The sequence below is a fragment of the Spermophilus citellus genome, assembly GCF_964194105.1.
Source record: "Spermophilus citellus genome assembly, chromosome: 5".
NCBI lineage: Eukaryota > Metazoa > Chordata > Mammalia > Rodentia > Sciuridae > Spermophilus > Spermophilus citellus.
In genome coordinates this window covers 84,337,407-84,359,029 of record NC_138186.1, presented here as the reverse complement: position 1 = coordinate 84,359,029, position 21,623 = coordinate 84,337,407, and positions in this window count along the sequence as shown.

Genomic DNA, 21,623 nt, shown 5'->3' with positions numbered 1-21,623 from the left:
GGGGCTCAGTCTGGTTCCTGATCACCTTTCTCCTCCTTTCTCATACTTAAGAACACATGTCTGTGTCCTGTTAGATTCTTCACAAACATTTTTTTTTTTAAATACCAGAGATTGAACACAGGGGCACTTCCACTGAGCCACATCCCCAGCCATTTTTATTTATTTTGAGACAGGGTCTTTCTAAGTTGCTTAGGGCCTCACTTAGTTGTTGAGGCTGGCTTTGAACTGGGGATCCTCCTCCCTCAGCATCTCTCCTGAGCCACTGGGATTACAGGCATGTGCCACTGAACCCAGCTCCTTCACAAGCATCTTAAGGGCAAGCTCCATTTGATTCTCACACAATGGCCTCCCTCACAACATGTGCTTAGTCAGTTTTAGGTGTTCAATAAATATTTTGTAAGGAACTCTTTAAATGAACTATAAATTAAAAGTTTTCATTTCACATTGTTTTTTCTTTTTCTTTTTTTGATACTGGGGATTGAACCCAGGGGTACTTTACCACTGTGATACATATCCAAACTTTTTTTTTTTTTTTGTACCAGGGATAGAACTCAGGGGCACTCAACCACTGGCCACATCCCCAGTCATATTTTGTATTTTATTTAGAGATAGGGTCCATTGAGTTGCTTAGCTCCTCACCATTGCTGAGGCTGGCTTTGAACTCACAATCCTCCTGTCTCAGGCTCCTGAGCTGCTGAGATTACAGGTGCGCCACCACACCCAGCCCCTTTTTATTTTTTATTTGGATATAGGGCCTTCACAATTTATGAGGCCTGAGGCAGGAGGATCCCAAGTTAAGCAATTAAGCAAAACTTTGTCTCAAAAAAGAAAGGGGGGGAGAGAGTTGGGAATGCAGGTCAGTGGTAAAGTACCCCTGGGTTCAATCCCGAGTACCAAAAGGGTGGGGTGGGGCTGGGATAAATGTGACCTTAACTTTTTTTTTTTTAAGTTGGAGACAGACACAATACCATTATTATATTTTTATATGGTGCTGAAGATCAAACCCAATGCCCCAAATGTGCTAGGCAGGTGTTTTATTTACCACTGAGGCACAACCCCAGCCTACAACCTTAACTCTTATCAAGAAGAAATGATGCCTTATAGTGAACATATGTAAACCTTAAAATAAGTTATAAGGGGTGCTGGGGTTGTGACTTAGCAGTAGAGCGCTCACCTAGCATATGCAAGGCACTGGGCTTGATCTTCAGCACCACATAAAAATAAATAAAGGTATAAAAAAATGCAAAAAAATAAGTTATAAGAAGCAATTATTTGTAAATGACTTCAAAAGTATTTGAGAATAGCTAAATTCTGTATAGGCAAAACACTTCTTCCATTTACTTAAATATTTATTAAGCATTCACTAGGTGCCAGGTATTGTTCTTTACACAGGGATAAGGTAGTGGTGGGGGCAGGGGGATACCCCTTTTCTCATAGGGTTCACATTCTTATTTATCAAACCTTTTTCTGCTTCATAAGTTCCAGTCTTTAAAAACTTCCATGCAAAACTTCACCCAACAATCAAATCCTGTGGGAATGAGTATGCCAAATGACCTTGAAAATCAGGTTTATAAAAGAGATGGGGGTGGCACACACCTGTAATCCCAGCAGCTTGGGAGGCTGAGGCAAGAGGATGGCAAGTTCAAAGCCAGCCTCAGCAAAAATGAGGCACTAAGCAACTCAGTGAGACCCTGTCTCAAAATAAAATACAAAATAGGGCTGGGGATGTGGCTCAGTAATCTCAAGTGCCCCTGAGTTCAATTCCTGGTACCAAAAAAAAAAAAAAAAAAATTAAGACAAATGCTAAAATCAGTCACTATAATGTCATTCTTACTTCAGTATTTGTTTCATTTTTAAAGAAAGCAGAGAATTTTGCTTGAATTTGAGTTTGGCTCCTGTTGCAAAGTGGATTGCCTAGCCTCCTCTCTAAGGGTGGCACATTACTGTTCAAAATAAAATTGCCCCAAACAGAAATATTTATGTAGTATTTAAGTTTGAAGACAGGAAGAGCACCAGGAAATGGCCTGGTTCCTCTCAGTAAAAGCATGTTACTGCCTCAGATAAATAAACATGGGTAAATATGTAATTTCTATTTAAAAATAATAATAATAATAATTTTCTTGTAGAAATATAAATTAAGATAGATTACAAAATCTTTTCGGATGCCTCTGCTTTTTAGAGCAACCATAGTAGAAAAGCCAAACATAAAAGTTCTTACTGATAAAGTATAATAGAGAAAATTGTTTCCAAGAGTTCTGCAACAGAAAGCTAAGTCTAAGCAAAACTGAAAAAAAAAAAAAAAAAAAAAAAAAAAGAAAGAAAGGTAATGAATTTTCTGTCCTCTCTTCTCATGTGCCTTCAGGAGGAAGAACACTAGTAATTTTCCAGAGTGCCTGTTTACTTTCACTTTATCTTGATGTTGGGGGGAGGAGGAAACAGAAGTTCCTAGTCACTGCCAGTCGTGTGCTGATAATGGAGTAGCCATTATTGCCCTACTGAGCTGAAAAAGCGCTTGAACTCTCTCTCCCCGCCAGCCACATCCTCAGCCAAAATAGTCTAGACTTTCATGGGGACAAGGGGACATATAGATATATAGGTATTATTAAATATACATATACACACATATACAGCATGAAATCTTTTTCTTAACCACTCTTGCTGGCTGAACAACTGAAATATGCTCGTATTTTCGACTGTGCCGTCACCTCCCAGGATCAACTGTGCATATTGGTCCCAGTCTTCTTTCAGCATACCACAAATAGCTCCTTGTTGTAAGCATTTTACAGTTTCCCTCCACAGTCTGAAACTTTAGCTTTCCACGGCAATCTGGTTGAGATTGAAAGCAATGTGGGAAGGGTAAGTAGTCTGGTCTTTTTAATGCTCAAGGACTGTTTTGTGTGAAGTATTGTGATGTTGTTAGAGTCTGTATATTGTATAAGTCACCCATACAATACCTACTATAACGCACTTGGTTTTTTTAACGTTAAAAGAAATTTCAGCTGGGCATGGTGGTACACACCTGTAATCCCAGGTATTTGGGAGGCTGAGGCAGGAGAATCACAAGTTGGAGGCCAATCTGGACAATTTATTGAGACCCTGTCTCAAAATAAAAACAAAAATGTCTAGAGATAGAGCTAAGTGATCAAACACCCCTAAGTTCAATCACCAGTACAAAAAAAAAAAAAAAAAAGAAATAGATGGCAATAGTGCTATTCAGTGATACAAGGTTTATCATGGGACATACCCAAATCCTGCTTGACCATCAGAGAAGCAAGCATATGCTAACAGCATTTGTATACCACTCTCACATACATTACCTCTGTTTTTTCTGGGCAGCTTCCTCAGACAATAGTCCTACTCTAAAATGGAGTCTATGGATGCTGATGAGTAAGCTTCTCTCCAGGGCAGGCAGTCTTGGGCTATGTTATATTAACTCTTCAGAGTCCCAGTTCCTCTACTCCAAATCTGAGGAGAATATGAACAAAGAAGGTAGAATGGATTATACTAGGACTATCTGAGATGATCAAGTGAGTAAAAATTAAAGTAGATGAGGATATAGTGAACAGATGTGTTCAAAATTGAATGTAGTAGCATCTTGTGGTATGATAAACAATTGAATACAACAGATGTAATGGCACCTACCTGTAGCCCCAGCTACTTGGGAGGTTGAGGGAAAAGGAACAGTTGAGCCTAGGAGTTCAAAACCAGTCTGGGAAACATACTGAGATAACATCTCAAAAAAAAAAAAAAAAAACTGCAGCCAGGCGTGATGGCCCACACCTGTAATCCCAGTGACTCCCAGTGTCTGAAAATAAGAAATAAAAAGAACCTGGGGTATATCCCAGTGTAAAGTGCCCTGGCTTCAATCCCCAGTACAAAACAAAAGAAAAAGAAAGCCCAGTGCGTAGTGGTATGTCCCTGTAATTCTAGCTACCTGGAGGATCACAAATTCGAGAACCTGTCACATTTTTTTTTTTTTTTTTTTTTGTACCAGGGATTGAACCCAGGGACACTTCACCACTGAGTGACATACCCAGCCCCCTTGTTAATTTTTTTTTTTTTTTTAATGAGACAGGGTCTCGAAATCCACCTGCCTCAGCTTCCTGAGTCGCTGGGATTACAGGAGGGCGCCATCATGCCCAGCATAAAATAATAATTTTATTATGATGATGAAAATGCCTTTCAGTGGGGCTGAGGTTGTGGCTCAATGGTACAGCGCTGGCCTAGCACATGTGAGGCACTGGGTGCCATCCTCAGCACCACATAAAAATGAATGAATAAGGGCTGGGGTTGTGGCTCAGTGGTAGAGTGTTTGCCTTACATGTGTGAGGCACTGGGTTCAGTTTTCAGCATTGCATATAAATAAATGAGTAAAATAAAGGGCCATCAAATGAATGAATAAAATAAAGTCATTTTGTCCACCTACCACTAAAAAAAAAAAGCAGTTCAGTGGTAGAGCACTTGCCTAACACTGAGGCCTTCAGTTCAATCCTCCATACCACAATATAAAGAAAGAAAGTAAATTTGATACCAGTAAGTGTTAGCAAAGGATGTAGTGAAATATAAATTCTTTTCCACCAGAGAAGTGGGGAGGATTATAAACTGGTAAATCCATTCAGAAACCAAAAGGGATTATGCCTCTTGGCCCTATATATATATATGCCACACACAACTGAATTTATGTTCCAGAATAATTCTTGCTCAAGTCCATAAAAGAACATATGTACCACACTGTTTATTGTGACACAGCTGGAGGCAACCCAGGTGTTTATCATTAGGGAAATAAAAGTTAAATGTAATGGATGTTTATTAAGGAATGACATAATATAGTAATAACGTACAGAAACCTCAAGAAGTATTTAGCAAGAAGACTTATAGTTAACACTACTTCCAAAAACTAACCAAAAATACAAAAAAAAAAAAAAGTGGTGTTTTTCCAAGGATACTTCAGAATTTAGAGCATAATAAACACAATAGAGTGGGTAGTAATGCAGGGGAGGAGAATGAGTAGAGATGAGGGATGAAGGAGGGAAGTAAAAATAAAGACTGTGGGCTTGCACTGAACATAAGGCTCTATAAAGAGAAGGCTATGAGATAAAAATAATTTTTAAGTCAGTACTCTAAATATGTTAAAGTTGGTCATGGAGAAAATATTTTCTAATTTTTTTTCTTTTTTTTATTGGTTGTTCAAAACATTACAAAGCTCTTGACATATCATATTTCATACATTAGATTCAAGTGGGTTATGAACTCCAATTTTTACCCCAAATACAGATTGCAGAATCACATCGGTTACACATCCACATTTTTACATAATGCCCTATTAGTAACTGTTGTATTCTGCTACCTTTCCTATCCTCTACTATCCTCCCTCCCCTCCCCTCCCATCTTCTCTCTCTACCCCATCTACTGTAATTCATTTCTCTCCTTGTTTATTTTCCCATTCCCCTCACAACCTCCTATATGTAATTTTGTATAACAATGAGGGTCTCCCTCCATTTCCATGCAATTTCCCTTTTCTCTCCCTTTCCCTCCCACCTCATGTCTCTGTTTAATGTTAATCTTTTCTTCCTGCTCTTCCTCCCTGCTCTGTTCTTAGTTGCTCTCATTATATCAAAGAAGACATTTGGTATTTGTTTTTTAGGGATTGGCTAGCTTCACTAAGCATAATCTGCTCTAGTGCCATCCATTTCTCTGCAAATTCCATGATTTTGTCATTTTTTAGTGCTGTGTAATACTCCATGGTGTATAAATGCCACATTTTTTTTATCCATTCATCTATTGAAGGGCATCTGGGTTGGTTCCACAGTCTAGCAATTGTGAATTGTGCTGCTATGAACATCGATGTGGCAGTATTCCTGTAGTACGCTCTTTTAAGGTCTTCAGGGAATAGTCCGAGAAGGATATTTTCTAATTTTTACTCTTCTGTATTTAAAAAAAATTTAGGCCAGGGTTGTAGCTCAGTGGTAGGGCGCTTGCCTCGCATGCATGAGACCCAGGGTTCCATCCTCAGCACCACATAAAAAATTAAAAAATAAACAAATAAAGATATTTTTTTTAAATTATAAGGAATGTGCATTCTTTTAGTAATTAAAAATAAAAGTAATAAAAATGTTGAAAATTAAATTAAATTAAAAATGCTGCAGAAGAATAGCTATTGGGAATGTTGGATTAATGTTCATAATATATCTTATAGTGATTGATTGATTTTTTTTTCTTTTTTTCTTTTTTGCAGTGCCATGGCATTATACATACGAGGCCACTAGTTATATCCCCAACTCCTACAGCATGAATACTTGGGTGCACTTTACCAGTGAACTACATTCCCTAAACCCTTTTATTTTAAATTTAGAGACAGGATCTCACTAAATTGCTGAGGCTTGTGATCCTACTGCCTCCCAAATTGCAGGGATGATAGGCAGGTATCACCACACCTGTCTTTATTTTTTTTAATTAAGGATTTATTGAGTTATAATTCACTTACCATAAAATTCACTTTTAAAAAGTGTACAATTCAGGGGTTGGGGTTGTAGCTCAGTGGTAGAACACTTGCCTAGCATGTGTAAGGCACTGGGTTCAATTCTCAGCACCACATTTAAATAAATAAAGATCCATCAACAACTAAAAATAATAATTTTTTTAAGTGCACAATTCAGCTAGGTCCAGTGGCACATACCTGTAAACCCAGTTTCTCAGGAGGCTGAGTCAAAAAGATCACAAAATCAAGCCTAGCTTGCTTGTGCAATTAGCCATATACCCATCAACCCCAGTGTTTTAAAATACTTTATTTAGAGATAGGGTTTCTCTAAGTTGCTTTAGGGCCTCACTATGTCACTGAGGCTGGCTTTAAATTCACGATCCTCCTACTTCAGCCTTCCAAGCCCCTGGGATCACAGGCATGTACCACCATGCCTGGCAGAAGCTTGGGTAATTTAATGAGACGCTGTCTCAGAACAAAATTTTAAAAATAGCGCTGAGGGTGTAACTCAGTTGTAGAGTGCTTGCCTAGGATGCCCCAGGCCTTGGGTTCAATCCTTAGTACTGAGACAAAAATAAAAGTGTATAGCTCAGGGCTGGGGATTTAATTCAGTGGTAGGGTAATTGTCTTAACAGGACCCTGTCCCACAATAAAATAAATAAGTGTGCAATTCAATGACTCTGTGTGTGTGTGTGTGCACGCGTGAACACAGGGCTGCTCTACCAATGAGCTACATTCCCAGCCCTTTTTTTAAAATTTTGAGACAGTCTCACTAAATTGTGATCCTCCTGCCTCAGCTTTTTGAATGGCTAGGATTTCAGGCATGCACCACTGCAACTGGCCAGTGACTTTTAATATATTCACAGAATTACACAGCTAACAAATATCTAATAAGAACATTTTCCCAACAAAAAAAGAAATGCTAGATCCTTTAGCAGTCACTTGCTATTCCCCTCAACTACTAATCTAACTTTTCATCTCTTATTTATTTTTTTGTATCAAGGAATAACCCAGGGGCACTTTACCACTGAGCTATAACCCTAAACCTCACACACACACACACACCTTTTTTTTTTTTTTTTTTTTTTTTTTGAGACTGGGTCTAGCTAAGTAGGTTAAGGTCTCACTAAGTTGCTGAGACTGGTGTCTATCTGCCTCAGCCTCTAGAGTCTATGACCTCCTCCTTGGCTCAAACTCACTGGTTCTAATTCCATTTTCTTTTTCTCTTTCTTTCTTTCTTTTTAATATGCTTTAGTTGTAGACGGACACAATAGCTTTGTTTATTTATCTTTATGTGGTGCTGAGGATCAAACCCAGTGCCTCACCCATGCTAGGTGAATGCCCTACCACAGAGCCACAACCCCAACCCCTAATTTCCATTTTTTATAGATATTCTGATTCTGGACTTTAATAAATGGAATCGTATAATAAATGGTCTGTTGTGATTGGCTTCATTCTCTTAGCATGTTTTCAAGGTGTCCTGTTGTAAGCAATATAAGTATGTCATTTCTTCTTGTGTGTGTGGTACTGGTGATTGAACCTAGGGCCTCACAAGTGCTCTATCACTGAGCTACGTCTCAAGCCTCTTTATTTTTTATTTTGAGATAGAATCTTGCTAAATTGCCCAATCTGGCCTGGAATTTGCTATCTTCATACTCTTCAACCTCTAGGATTACAGGCGTATATCACCTCCCAGGGCAAATACATTTTTTTTTTAAAGAGAGAGAGAGAATTTTTTTTAATATTTATTTTTTAGTTTTCGGCGGACACAACATCTTTGTTTGTATGTGGTGCTGAGGCTCCAACCTGGAGGCACGCCTGCCAGGCGAGTGCGCTACCGCTTGAGCCACATCCCCAGCCCCAAATACATTTTTTATACCATTTTTTGTTTGACCATTCATCTGTTTTTGGTTTTGGTTATTTGGGTTTTGGGGGGGGGCTGGGGCAGGCTGGAGTCGTGTCAGATGGGAACATTTTATCTGTTGATGGACATATTGAATTGTTTCTATTTTTTGGCTGTGAAAATAATGCTTCTATGAACATTTGCTTACCGATGTTTTGTATGGGCTTATGTCTTCCATTTCTTTTTACTTTAGTGATACCATTTTTGTTTAAACAAAAGGCCTAAAAAAAAAAACCTGAACACACATCAAAATGTTAACAGCGATTATTTCTGGATGATGGATAAAAGATAATTTAATTTCTTCTGTCTTGGTCTTTTTATTTATTTTAAATTTTTTTTAAAAAATCATTTAATCAGGAGGAAAAACTCAGGGTCAGCCCCTGAACTCCACCCTACTTCCACTCAGTCCAGGATCTCTGGCCTGGAGCTCCAGGCTGGAGTACCCTGCCCCTCCCGGCTTCAACCTCCTCAAATTTCACACTGCAGGGAAGACAACTGAAGAGGTTTCCGCGGCCTACAAAGTGGCTCTGGTGGATATTAATGTCAGCCCACAAGCCATGCCAAATGACCCATATTTACTTGCCAAAAAGCCAAACTGACATCCCTGGAGGCTGACATTCAGCTCTCCTACTTTCTGCTCCCGATCACAGTTTAAATGTCCATAATTTTACACTTTTAAAGACTCTTTTAAATTAAGAACAGATTTTTAAATCATAGAAACACGTTCTTCTCTCTTCAAGCGCTTGGAATACACCGCATTTTTCACTGCGGATCATTTTACACTGGAATCCTCCAGATTCGAGCCTTTCAGTGGCGAAACGATGGGTGGGCGTTTCACATCAAGGCGGGGAGAGCAAATATTTATAGCTCTCAGGAAGCATGAGTTTGACTCATATTTTTGCTAACTCGTGAATCAGAACTATCAAAGACTAGATTTCTTTTGTCTCAGGAAAGAAAGTGACTATTAAAGCAACCATCTCTGCGCACTCGGGGAGAGAAAACACAAAGGAATTTGGAATGACTCAGCCCAGACTGGGGCGGGAGCCGGCCTCCAGCTGAATGGAAAGTCACTGCGAGGTCTCGGAACCCGCGTCTACACCCGCCCCGACCACTGGGGGGCAGCAGGGATGCTAGGCAAAAAAAAAAAATGACCTTTTAAACCCCTAATTTCTTGATTTTTAGACTAAAATGCAAAATTAGCTTTTAAGACTACAATTATTTATCTGTTTGTTTATTTATTTAGTAGGGTTTTGAACACAGGGGCATCTAATGACTGATCTACATCCCCAGCCCTTTTTGTTTTTTTTTTTATTTTGAGATCAGGGACATGTTAAATCCCTTAGGCTAGCTGTGAATTCTCCATCCTCCTTCCTCAGTCTCTCCAGTGGTTGGAATTACAGGTGGACACCCCTGCGCCCTGCAGGATAGTTTTCTGGTAAATTAAGAAAACATGTTTAGGCAGGCACAATGAACTATGCGTGTAATCCCAGCGACTCAAGAGACTGAGGTAGGGAGATGGCAAAATGGAGACCAGCCTCAGCAAATTTGCAAGCCCTTGTCCCAAAATAAAAAGGGCTGGGGATGCAGCTCATAGTAAAGCGCCTCTGTCTTCAATACCCAGAAGGGAGAAAGGAAACAGGAGGGGAGGGAGATATCGGGGATTGGGAGGAGAAGAGAGACTAGAGAAAGCAAGAGAGAGAAAACTGTGCTGAAAAAGAGAGGGCGAAAGGCTGGGGGAGTGTCAGAGTGCTTGCCTAGCATGTGTGAGGCCCTGGATTCCGTCCTCAGGAAAAATAAAATAAAAAATTTGAGAACCCCACATCCTAAACCATTGCTTCCAGGCCAGGGAGGGATGAGGGATTCACTACAATGGGAGGAGGCCAACTTGGACTTCACTGGAAACGAATTGGCCCTTTCTGGCAGAAGTGGAGGAAATTGGCCTGAGGCCTGGGTGGCTAGAAGAACTGAAAAGGCAATCACCTCATACAGAATCTATTGAGCTTGGGTTTCATCTGTAGGATTCAGTTACTGTCGAGGAATCTAGAGGTGCAGCTAACACTTAAAACATCAATAGAGCGCTCCCTTCGTCATCACATATACTAAAATTGGAACGACAGAGATTAGCATGGCCCCTATACAAGGATGACACGCAAATTCGTGAAGCCTTCCATATTTTTCTAACTCTAGAGAGGGCAGAGGGGTTGGAGGGGAAGGGAGTGGGCATGGGGTTATTAATAATGGTGGATGTGATGATCATTATTATCCAAAGTACATGCATAAAGACACGAATTGGTGTGAATATACTTTGTATATAACCAGAAAAAAAAATAATAAAGTATATGAAGAAGATTTGGAGATGGGAAACCAGAACTTATTAATTCCCATAAAAATTATAATGATACAATTATGCCTGCGGTGCTCAACTGATGTAAGGGTGACTAGGGTTGATGCAGGCAATAATCAAAAGGTAGAATAAAGTTAAACTTCAAAATATCAGTACATAATGAGAGAATATTAAATTTAAAACACCCAGTAACAATGCAATGTATAAAACTTAATTTTCATAAAAACTTGTGATTTTTTTATGTACTAGCCCCAAAGAACAATTTAATCTCTGACTTTAATTATACTTGTGAATTATAAAATTATATCTTGTCATTGGAAAGTAAAAGTTACACAAACAAAAATAAATAAATAAATAAAACATCAATAGACTATGTTGTGGACAAGTATTTTTTTTTTTCCATCTGCAGTGTATTTGCTGGGATGAACTGAGGTCTGAGGTGAGTTGGAAAGTTCCACCAATGCCCTCAGGAAGTCTGCTCTCAAGCCCAAGGCACTGTGGAACCTCCCTGAAGCCCAGGCTTTGCAGGCCACTCTGGAGCATAGCCCTGCTGAGAAAAAGAGGCATTGGGGACTGGCAAACTTCCACTTGCAGCACCCCTGCCCATGGCATCTGGTTTACCCAGGACCTGCCCATAATAGCTCCTGGCCTGTGCCCAAGTCCAGAGTATCATCAAAATTCAAAAATTGCCTCTCTAATTCTTTCCAGGGATACACTAGTACTCACAGTCACTGATATGCTAATTAATACATGCTAAGTCCTCTTCACTCTCTTCCTATAGATGAGATAACCATATAGTTCACCACTCCTGTCCCAAAGGCTGTGGGGCTTTTACAGAGGTGATTCAGAGAAAATGAGATTAGGGAGGAGAGATCAGGGAGGAGAAGTTTAGGGAAAAGAAGATTGAGAAAAAGAAAAAAAATACGGAAGTTTCAAAGCCACAAGGGATATAGTCAAAGCATCAAAAGAAGTCCTGTTACATTAATACTTACATAACAGCAGAAAACTTGTCCCAGCCTAAGTAGGGTACTAGTATTTCACCTTGGGAAACTTGAACAATTTATCAAAATTCAGTGGGTACAGTAGTGTATGCCTATAATCCCAGCGGCTCAGGAGGCTAGTCAGGAGGATCATAGGTAGAGGTCAGCCTCAGCAACTTAGTGAGGCCTAAGCAACTTAGAGAGAGACTGTCTCAAAATGAAAAATAAAAAAGGCTGGGAAGGTAGGTAAGTGACAAAGTGCCCCTGGGTTTAATCCCCAGTATCAAACAAACAAACAAACAAAACTCTATAGAGTCTGTGCTGCTAAATCCTAAAATTTGCACTGTCCTGATCTGTGAATGCTTCCTAAGGGCAATAGGAGAGCTGAAAATAGGCTTGAGTACACTTATTTGCTAAAGTACTTAAAGATACATTTTATTGCTGCCCATACCTCTAATAAATGCTCCCATTAGCCATCCCCAAATAAAAGCTGTTACAAGAACTCACCCCAGTGCTTTAAGACTATCAGCCAGTGTGACCCCATCTTCTTTCCCTGTAATCCTTAGCTGAAGCTAAACTGAAACTCCATGTTTTCCTGCCTCAGCATTTTCTCTAAGCTTTTCCCTCTACCTAGAAAGTCTCCCAAGCCATCCCTCTCTACACAACTTCTTTTATTGAAATTCCATTTACTTTCAAGACCCAGATCAAACTGGCATTCCACTGTCACACAAGACAGAATCTCTCCAAAGTCTGAAATCCTACAGCCTTTATCTGCACCACTCACAGGCCCACATATCTTATCTCCTCTACTCAGTCAGCAATTTCTTTTCCACACAATACTTAGCACAGCACATTTCCACATAAATAGTTCTCAGTGAATGTATAGCACTACATTGTTTGCCCTTCATCCATCCTCTCTGCTAAATATCTGCAAAAAAATATGAAGCATTGATCATAAAAAGACTTAAAAAAAAAAAAAAGCCTTTTTCTTTTTTTACTGGGAATTGAACCCATGGTCATTCTTCCACTGAACTACATCCCTGGCCCTTATTTAATTTATTTATTTGATTATTTATTTATATTTTGAGACTGGATTTTACTAAGTTGCTAAGGGCTGGCCTTTCTAACTTATTATCCTCCTGCCTCAGCTTCCTGAGTTGCTTGGATTATAGGCATGAGTCACTAAGCCCAATTTTCTTTTTCTTTCTTCTCTCTCCCTCTCTCTTTTTTATTTTTCTTCTTTGTACTGGGAATTGAACCAGGGGCCTTGCATATGCTAGATAAGTGCTGTACCACTGAGCTATATCCCCATTACTCCCTGAACCACCCTGCCAATCCTTTAAAAAAAATTTTTTTGGAGGGAGGGTACCAGAGATTGAACCCAGGGACACTTAACCACTGAGCCTCATCTCCAGTCTTTTTTGTATTTTATTTTGAGACAGGGTCTCAGTAAGTTGCTTAGGGCCTTGCTAAATTGCTAAGAGGGCTTTGAACTTGGGATCCTCCTGCCTCAACCTCCCAAGTGGCTGGGATTATATGTGTACACACACACCTAGCTCTTGCCAGTCCTTTTTTTGTGTGTGTGTGTGTGTGTGTGTGTGTGTGTGTGTGCGGTGCTGAGAATTGAACCCAGGGTCTTATGCATGCAAGGTAAGCACTCTACCAACTGAGCTATTTCCCCTTTCCCCTGCCCTTGCCAGTTCTTTTTATTTTATTTTATTTTTTTAAAGGACAAAGGATAAAGGGATCTATTTTTTTAAGAGAGAGAGAGAGAGAGAGAGAGAGAGAGAATTTTAATATTTATTTTTTAGTTCTCGGCGGACACAACATCTTTGTTTGTATGTGGTGCTGAGGATCGAACCCGGGCCGCACACATGCCAGGCGAGCGCGCTACCGCTTGAGCCACATCCCCAGCTCCTCTTTTTATTTTAAATCTTAATTTTGAGACAAGTTTTCCCTAAAATGCTCAGGTTGGCCTTAAATTTGCAATTCTCCTGTCTCAGCCTCCAAAGTTGCTGGAATTAAAAATGTATACCATCACACCAAGAAAACAGTGACTATGTTCAGGAATCTATTCCCATCAAGTTCTGAAAAGCTCCAATGTCCACATTAAGAAAAGTAAAACAAACTGGTGAAAGTAATTTTAGTAAAATGTATTTATTTAACCCAATATATCCAAAACAGAAGTGGGGAAGATAGCACAGTGGTAAAACACTTGCCTAACATGCTTAACACGTTGGGCTTGATCCCCAGAAGTGTAAAAAAGAAGAAAAAAGAGAGAGAGAGAGAGAGAGAGAGAGAGAGAAGCCTAGTATATCCAAAACATCATTTAAACATGTAATCAGGCTGGGTGCAAAGGTGCACACCTGTAATCACAACTACTCAGGAAGCTGAAGCAGGAGGATCGAAAATTCAAGACTAGCCTTGGCAACTTAGTGAGGCCCTAATCAATTTAGGGAGATACTATCTCAAAATAAAAATGTAAAAATGGCTAGGGATATAGCTCAGCTGTAAAGTGCCCCTGGGTTCAACATCTTGTACTCCCCAAAACAAAACAAATTCTATGTATAATACATATAAAAAAACATTAGAGGCTTTACTTACGTGTATGTGTGTATAAAATTCTCTTACGCGGAGCTGGGGATGTGGCTCAAGCGGCAGCACACTCACCTGGCATGCGTGCGGCCCGGGTTTGATCCTCAGCACCACATGCAAACAAAGATGTTGTGTCCGCCAAAAACTAAAAAATAAATATTAAAATTCTCTCTCTCTCTCTAAAAAAAAAAATTCTTTTACATCTGAAATGTATTTTACACTTACAACAGACCAGCCACAGTTCAGGAGCTCAATTGCCACCAATGTCTAGTAACTGGCATACTGGACAGGGCAGGTTTGAGCCCATCAGCACAACATTCCCATGGTAGCCATTATCGGTCCAGTAGTGTGGTTGGCTGGAGACCTAAATTGGGCCAGTCAGACCAAAGCACCTGATTTATTGTCCCTGTTTTGGAGAGGTTTCCACCTGTTGGTAGAGACCGAGGGAGCCTGTAGCTCTGATTGCCATTGGCAGTCTTAGTGAAAATTATCTTGAAACCATGAGGAAATCAGTCAGGACTAGCATTAGGATGATGCCAACTCTCAGGATAGAAGGAGTAGGAGGACAAAAGGACCTCTGCTTCCTTTTGGGAGGCGAGGGTACTCGGCCACTGAGCCATATCCCCAGCCCTATTTTGTATTTCATTTATAGACAGGGTCTCACTCACTGAGTTGTTTATCGCCTCAGTTTTGCTGAGACTGGCTTTGAACTCGCAATCCTCCTGCCTCAGCCTCCCAAGCTTCTGGGATTACAGGTGTGCATCATCGTGCCTGCTTCTTTATTAACATCGCTGATCATATAGGGCCTGCAGCTCACTCTACTTCTGGTTAGAAAAAAAATATATTTTCCTTTCATTTAAACCAGACTGAGTAAGAGTTTTCAGAGCATCAAGTGAGAGCTAACTCTTAAATCTAGATCTACAATCTCCTATGCCCAGGTTCCTCCACCAGCATTCCTCACAAGAAAGATATTTAGCTAATTCTTTTTTTTTTAATATTTATTTTTTAGTTGTACACAATACCTTTATTTTGTTTGTTTTTTTATGTGGTGCTGAGGATCGAACCCCGGGCCTTGCACGTGCTAGGTGAGCACTCTACCGCTGAGCCACAACCCCAGCCCTAGCTAATTCTTTTGGATCCCTCTTAGGATCTTTCTGTGGCTCAGTGGTGTTAACTGCCAGTGAATTAGAAGTAAAGATCCCTTATTCACCAGGTGCACCAGCATAGCTGCAGATGTCATCTTGGAGCACAGAAGTCCCTTCCCCAGCAGCTGCTATTGCAATGTGCTCTCAAGGTAGCCAGAGCTTGCACAATCTCCCAGAGCAGACATTTGTCACATCCCTGAAATACCTCTCCTAGATTGGACTGACCCTGGGGCTGGCCCAAAGCTGAACAAGCAGGAGCCCTTTGCCAGGAGACAGCCCATAAAGCCACATTTTCTGCTGTTGATAGGACAGTGTTTTCTGGCAGGGGCCTAGACCTACTGCTTATATAAGTCATTTGAAAGAAAAGCCAGAGGGCTGGGGATGTGGCTCAAGCGGTAGCGCGCTTGCCTGGCATGCGTGCGGCCCGGGTTCGATCCTCAGCACCACATACCAACAAAGATATTGTGTCTTCCGAGAACTAAAAAATAAATATTAAAAATTCTCTCTCTCTCTCTCCCTCCTCTTTCACTCTCTCTTTAAAAGAAAAGAAAAGCCAGAAAGTCTGATGACAGAATTGACAAACACTGGGCCATAGATTAAAGAGGAGCAGCAATAAGAAAATGGACTAAAGAAATGCCACTATGTGGGTGATAGAAAAATGCTCCTAAGAGCTGGGGTTGTGGCTCAGTGGTAGAGTGATCGCCTAGCACGTGTAAGGCCCTGGGTTCAAGCCTCAGCCCTATATAAAAATGAATAACATAAAGGTATTGTGTCCATCTACAACTAAAACAATTTTATTTAAAAAAAAAAAAGAAACATGCTTATAAGCTCAATTCAGCACGTGTTACTTAGAAGCAGCTACAGTGCATGTACAAACCTGCTCTAAGGCAAACATACTTTATGGTTCACTTAAAATGTACAGGTCGTATAGCTCCAAAACTATAACAAAGACACTCTTCCAATCTGTCTCAGAGAATACACCATGCACCAGTCAGTCAAAAGTAGTAATGTGGAGGTCTAGAAAGGTCACCCCAGTGATAGAGCACTTCCTAGCATGTGTGGGTCCTGGGTTCAATCCCCAGTGCTAAAAAAAAAAAAAAAAAAGACTACATTGTATAGTGAAAATCTATGTGACTTCTAGCCAAAGATCTGTCACTCAGTGCTGGTACAGTGGGCAAGTCACAGGCTTCCTTAAGGCTCTGTTTTCTAGTCTTTAAAATGCCTTCTTAATATTCCTTATCTTTGGAAGGGTGGTTTTCTACAATGTAAAATTCTTTGTAAGCCATTAAATTTTGTGGGTTTTTTTTTTTAAATATTTATTTATTTATTTATTTATAGTTTTTTCAGCAGACACAACATCTTTGTTTGTATGTGGTGCTGAGGATCAAACCCCGGGCCGCACGCATGCCAGGCGAGCGTGCTACCGCTTGAGCCACATCCCCAGCCCTGTAAGTATTTAACATTGTAATTTTTTTTGGGGGGGGGGCGGATATTGGGGATTAAACCCAGGGGTGCTTAACCACTGAGCCACATCCTCAGCCCTTTTTTGTATTTTATTTAGACACAGGGTCTCACCGAGTTGCTTAGGGCCTCTATAAATTGCTGAGATTGTTTTTGAACTCGTGATCCCCCTGCCTCAGCCTCCTGAGACCCTGGGATTACATGCACCACCATGCCTGGGTTATGACTTCTTTTTATAAGGAAAAAAGTGCTCATGGGTTTGTTTCTTTTTGTTTACTTTCTTTCCTTTCCTTTTTTTTTTTTTTTTTTTTTTTGAGATCTTGCTGTATTGCCCAAGCTGGCAACTCTTGGACTCAAGCAATCTTCCTGCCTTAGCTTCAGGAGTAGTTGCGATTGTAGGAAAAGGCACTACCATACCTAGCTTGCTCTCAACTTTGAGGGCTCAATTTTAAAAAAATAAAAATTACCATCTGTTAAATCTAGAGGCTAGTTATATTAGTAGCATATTAGTTGCTGTACTTTTAAATGTTTGAAATATTCTACTGGGCTTTGTGGCAGACACCTGTAATTCCCACAATTTGAGAGGCTGAGACAAGAGGATTGCAAGTTCAAAGCCAGCCTCAGCAATTTAGTGAGGCCTTAAGTGATTTAGCGAGACCCTGTCTCAAAATGAAAAATAAAAAGGGGTGTGGATGTGACTCAGTGTTTAAGTACCCCTGGGTTCAGTCTCCAGTACCACCACCACCACCCCCCAAAAAAAGACTGCATCTCCTGTCTTTTTTGAGGGGAAGGACTGAACTTTGAACTCAGGGGCACTTGACCACTGAGCCACATCCCCAGGCCTATTTTGTATTTTATTTAGAGATGGGGTCTCACTGAGTTGCTTAGTGCCTTGCTATTGCTGAGGCTGGCTTCAAACTTGTGATCCTCCTGCCTCAGCCTCCCAAACTGCTGGGATTACAAGTGTGAACCACCGAGCCTAGCTCCTTTTCTCTTTTGTACTAAACACAAATGCATCTGAATGTTGTAAGGAAATCTGCCTAAAAAGAATCTGAGGGCTGGAGATGTAGCTCAGTGGTAGAGCGCTTGCCTAGCATGTGTGAGGCAATGAGTTCAATCTTCAGCATCACATAAAAATAAACAAATAAAAGGTATTGTGTCCATCTTCAACTAAAAATATTTTACAAAAAAAGAAGAATCTAAGCCTGTCTCAATGGCACGTATCTGTAATCCCAGTAACTCAGGAGACTGAGGCAGGAGGATTCAAAGTTCAAAGCCAGCCTTAGGTATTTAACTAGGACTTAAGCAATTTAGTAAGACCCTGTCTCAAAAATAGAATAACAACAACAATGTAATAATAAGAGCTGGGGATGTGGTTCAGTGGTTAGGTACCCCTCAGTCAATCCCTGATACCAAAAAAAAAAAAAAAAAGGATGGGGATAGAAACGTAGCTCAGCAGTAAAGCACCCCTGGGTTCATTCAATAGTATGAAAAAAAATTTTTTTTGATAGCTACATATCAGAGAATAACTGTATGACTGTGCTTAAAATAAACTTAATTTATACTAAAATTGTAAAAGGAAAGGAAATTTTGATGAGAACATCCCTCTTTCTATAGACAGTCAAGACTAAAAGTATAAATTTGAAATGAGAAATTTTAACATTGATAATCTGGGCTGGGCTGAGGTTGTGGCTCAGCGATAGAATGCACACCTAGCATGTGCAGGGCCGTGGGTTTGATCCTCAGCACCACATAAAAATAATAAATAAATAAAATAAAGATATTGTATTGAACTACAACTAAAAAATAAATATTAAAAAATAACATTGATAAGCTAACTAATCAGTCCCAAATCAGGTAAAAGTGGTTCATGTCAGTAATCCCAGCAATCTGGGAGGCTGAGGAAGGAGAATGACAGGTTCAAATCAAGCCTAGGTAACTTAGCATGACCCTGTCTTATAATAATAAAAAGGGCTTAAGATGTAGTCTATTTGTAGAGTGCACCCAAAAGAAAGTTGTACAAACTTGGAGAAAATTTATATTGTTTGGTCTAATGGGAACAATCCCCTTCTGATGAGTCTTAACCTTTTTTCCTATGACAGTGATAATATTCAAACAATATGACTGTTTTTAAGGTTAATAAACTTTAAAGTTAAAATTAATATACTAAAACCCCCAGTTATTTGTGTCATACTTTCTGAAATTTTCCTACTGCATATTTAACCAATCTATTCTGAATGATATTATCCAGGGCGAAAGCAGGTATATCTAGTTTTGTGGGCAACTGCTTTACTTGATGTCTTTGCTTACCTTTCCAGTTCCATCTGCTGCCACTCCTTGGCCACAGGCAGCCATGAGCTAGTCAGTTGCTTTCTTACCTCCTTGTCTTTATACACATTGTTTCCTCCATCTAGATTAGAGTCTCCCTACTGGGGTCCCTACCCAAAACCCAGGTCCATTATCATCTCCTCCGGGTAATTTTTTTGGGCTCCATCAGTCGGGTATTTGGTATATACCTGCCTGTCACTCCTTATAGCTTTGTAGGAATTATCTGCTTTCACATTTGTCTCCTCTAGAACCCTGAGACCTAATGATCTGACACTATAATCTACTCATCTTTGTTCTTTGCTTTTTTTTTTTTTTTTCCTTTTTTGGAACTCAGGGGCTCTTAACCAGTAAGCCACATCCCTAATCCTTTTTAATTTTGATTTTGAGACAGGGTTTCACTAAATACTTAGGGCCTCACTAAGTTGTGAGGCTGGCCTTGAACTTGTGATCTTCTTGCCTCAGCCTCTGAAGCAGCTGGAATTACAGTCCTGTACCACCATGCCTGGCCCATCTTTGTACTTCTAATGTCAAGTATGGTGCCAGACATTGAATTAATGTTTAGTAGACAAGTGACTGAGAATGAACAGACAAATGAGTGAATAAATGCATGTGGCACAACAAAGCTGTACTTAAAATAATTAAATCTTTGTGTGCCATTAGGGAACATACAGAAAATGGTGAAGCACGATAAACATATCCAAAGAGGAAGCACTTAATAAGTATGCATTTAGATAAACAGAGAGACTCCTGATTATGTGTGCCGAACACAACTGAGCTTCCACAATGGGTTCTTGGTTCATCTGAGTCCCTACAGCTGTGTGCCTCTGCAGTCTGGAGCAATCTCAGTGCAGAGGTAGTAATTTTTCCAATGATGTAGGATATTCCTGGTTGAAAGTATACTTACTCATCATGACTTGCCCTAATCCTGCTGTTCCGTTCCCAAACTGCTGTATTACCACAATTTTTCCAGATGCTGTAGCCAGTGTGTACATTCACGTGAGCTGAGGGGAAAATGGCAACACCAAGGGAGTCAGAAAAAAAAAGTAAGTTATGTAGTAAAGAAGCACCAACAAGATTGGCTGCCCTAGAACTCTGGGGGCCCATAGGGTTTGACCATCTTTCCAAAGAGAGGCCAACTTGGAGAGCATCCATTTTATAAATGTGAATTCTTTGAAACTATCCTATAGTCTATGTAGTGGTATTTGATTTTTTTTTCCGATTCCAAGTGCTAGGGATTGAACCCTGGGCGTTGTGCATGCTAGGTGGTGTTCTTGATTTAGAAAGACATTATTATATCAAAAAGCATACTTGGTCAACTATTACAACTATGCACATAAACTAACTTGGATATCATAACACAGGGCAAAATGACTGGGGAAAACAACACTTCTGAACTGGTTTTGTAGCTGACAGGATGAGGCTTGGAAGTATGCTGAAGTAGCTCTGGGGCTCCTCCATGATGGTAACAAGTCACTGGTTCATTTTTCTTTTTGTGGTACTGGGGTTGAACCCAGGGCTACTCTACCACTGAACTACATCTTCAGACCTTTTTATTTTATTTTAAAATGCAAAGTATTGATTCTGGGTGGGGCTTAATAATTCACAAATTCTGTGATGGGATTCTGTTTTAACCTGGACTCCAGGAAATGTGAATGAATCCTGAAGTGTGACAAACACTATTCTAAAGTATCAGGGGCTCTTGCAGTAGCTCTAGGGTGAAAACCTTGAACCCATTGTTTCTCATTCTGACTTGCATGGTATATGAAACTAAGCATCCCCAATGGTTTGTTGAACCCATGGCCACGCCAAGAGCTCACTTTATTTATATCTCAATTTAATAATCCTTGGCAGTCTAAATCCAAATCCTTGGTTGCTAGTCTATTCCCTCAGCCACCTTTGCTCAGCTTCCCTCACTTACTTTTTTTTTTTTTGGAAGGGTAAGAGGGTGCCAGGGATTGAACTCAGGAGCAATTGCCCTCTGAGCCACATCCTCAGCCCTATTTTGAATTTTGTTTAGAGACAGCATCTCACTGAGTTCCTTAGTGCCTCACTTCTGCTGAAGCTGGCTTTGAACTCATAATCCTCCTGTCTCATCCTCCTGAGCCGATGGGATTACAGGCATGTGTCACTGTCCTGGCCCCTCACTTACTCTTCTTCAAAATGTACAGTCATACCACCCCAGCATTTTCTAGAAAATATACACAACAGGCCAAGTGGACACAAACTGAAGTATGGATATGTAAGGGTCCGGCGAAACGTCGGAGAAGGAGAGACCACACGAGACTAGCTCCATGCAATGGCAAGGGGGATTTATTGGGGATCCATTCCAGCGCGCTGGGGCTCCGTGCTCACTCAAGAAGGGAGAGCAGCCCAGAGCCCAGAGCAGAGG